This window comes from Piliocolobus tephrosceles, chromosome 15, assembly GCF_002776525.5.
Source record: "Piliocolobus tephrosceles isolate RC106 chromosome 15, ASM277652v3, whole genome shotgun sequence".
Classification (NCBI taxonomy): Eukaryota; Metazoa; Chordata; class Mammalia; order Primates; family Cercopithecidae; genus Piliocolobus; species Piliocolobus tephrosceles.
This window is the reverse complement of record NC_045448.1, coordinates 14318708-14321162: the sequence shown is the minus strand read 5'-3', so window position 1 is coordinate 14321162 and position 2455 is coordinate 14318708.

Sequence of the window (2455 nt, the reverse complement as noted above, 5' to 3'; positions counted from 1 at the left end):
ATGCCTAACACATGTATTAAATCAGACAACGTGTGGGAAGGTGTGCTATGTGATGTATAGTGTTGGTTTTCCAAACAGTCCTCTAGCATCATCAGGAAACCTGATAAAAATGCAGATTCCCAGGCTCTATCCCCAAGCTACTGAAACTTAATCACAGGATTGGCTCTAGGAAATTTGCATTTTGAACAGTCTTTCCAGGCATTTTGGATGCCGTACAGTAATTACAAGTCAAATGCTACTCAAATGTAAAAAAAAAAAAAGAAAGAAAATTCTTAAGTACAGCGATAGCCCTTGAGGAGTAGGCACTTAATAAATACTTGGAATTTCATTCTCTAGACATCCTCTGGTTCATTTCAACAGCACTGAGGCTCATTTTAGACTTGCTCTTACTAAGCTGGTAAATAAAGGTATCAGTTTGCATTGTGAAGTCAAGTGGCTTGTTTAAAAGTCATATTGCAGGTGTATGGTAGAGCTGAGGATTTATCTTTTTTTCTCCTTGCTCAAACTCCTGTGCCCCGGCCCACTGTGCTCATAGGCTGTGGTTAGAGCAGAAACCTGCATTACACAGGAAAACTTTCTGGTCCTACATGTCAAATTCCCTTTTAGGCTACTGACTGACTGATTATGAAAACCTTGGTTCTGTCTCTGCAAAGAGTAACTTTTATGCTCTTTGTGTTGCTTCTGGATTGCCCTTTTATTAGTGCCTTTGCTGGCCCCATCCTGGCAAAGACAAGTCCATCAACCTGGGCTCTGAATGCCACCTGTTTGTGCCCTCTCAAGAACCTCACACTTTTAATAACCCCTTCTCTCCACCTTCGTATGTAACTCCACCCATTCTCCTAACTGCTTCCCAGTTGCCTGGAATCATATTTGTCTCTCACATCTTAAAAACATCTCCTAAGTGTACCTCTTCCTTGGGATACTCTCCCATCTTGCAGTTTATCCCAACCCAACACAGGCTGTCTTGTGCAACCATCGCTCCATCACTGAGCAGCTCTCACCAAGGGGACCAGTGATATCATCAGCATTGAATGTGATGGATGGTTTTGGGTTCTTACCTTACTTGATTTCTGGGAAGCATGTGCACAGACAACTTCTTCCTTGTTGAACTAGGCTCTTCCTTTCCTTCCATTGTCCTACAGTCACTTTCCTGGTTTCCTTCAACCTCTCTGGCTATTCATCGTACAACATTTTGTGGACTCATTTCCTTTAACTTCTTTCAATAGTGGTTTTCTTCAGGACTTCTTCTGTTTCCAGGTACTCTTCTCAATGCATCCTCATTGACTGGCTTTTGAAAAGTCATATTGAAGGCGATCTTGTCTGCTTCTTTGGCTTTCATCCCATGCCTATCTGATAACTCCCTAAGGGAACTATAGACCCAAATATCCAACTGCCTAGAAGACACGTCCTTGTGGCTGTTCCACAGACATGGAAAGGCCAGGATGTACCAAGCTCTGAGCACTTCTTTTGCTTTTCTTCTTGTCTTTCATTTTGCTAATAGGCACTGTTGCCCTCCCAGGTTTGCAAGCCAGTGCCTGGGCATTATCTATCACTTTTCCCTTACCCTGGGCTACATATGGCCATGTCCAACTCTTGTTACGTCTCCCTTATGTATATTCTTTCTCATCTGTCCCCTTTAGTCCCTTCCTACAGCTCACCTTAGGCCCAGGCACCAGGCACTCCCATCTACATTGCTGCAGCTGGCTACGAATTATTCCCCCAACCCCAACGTTGTTGTTCCCTGTAGTCATCTCACTGTACGGTATACACAGTGATTTCTAAAATGTGCATTTTTTAGGTCAATTCCCTGCTTGAAACTCTCAGTAACTTTCAGTTGCCCTGAGGAAAATATTGAACAACCATATGGCAGATTCATGATCTTGCCCTTGTTTACTGCTCCATCTCATCTTTTGCTACCCACCCCTCTTGCTTCTTGCTTCAGCCTTTCTGATTAAGCTTATTTGTTTGTTTTTGAGGGAAAGTCTTGCTCTGTCACCCAGGCTGGAGTGCAGTGGCGTGACCTTGGCTCACTGCAACCTCAACCTCCCAGGTTCCGGCGATTCTCCTGCCTCAGCCTCTGGAGTAGCTGGGATTACAGGCGCCCACCACCACTCCCAGCTAATTTTTGTATTTTTAGTAGAGATAGGGTTTCACCATGTTGGCCAGGCTGGACATGAACTCCTCACCTCAAGTGATCCACCTGCCTCAGCCTCCTAAAGTGCTGGGATTACAGGCATGAGCCATCGTGCCTGGCCTATTTGTTTGGTTTTAACTATTCCCTGCCTCATTGAGAGCCTGGGCTGTTTCTTGTGTTACTGCGTATGTTTCCTCTGCTAAGATTCTTTCTTCCAATCTTCTTTTGACAAAAAAAAAAAAAAAAAAAAAAAAATTCTTTCTTCATCTCAGTTTAGATTTCACCTACTCCTGGTAGCCTTCTCTCACTTAGAAAATCTGC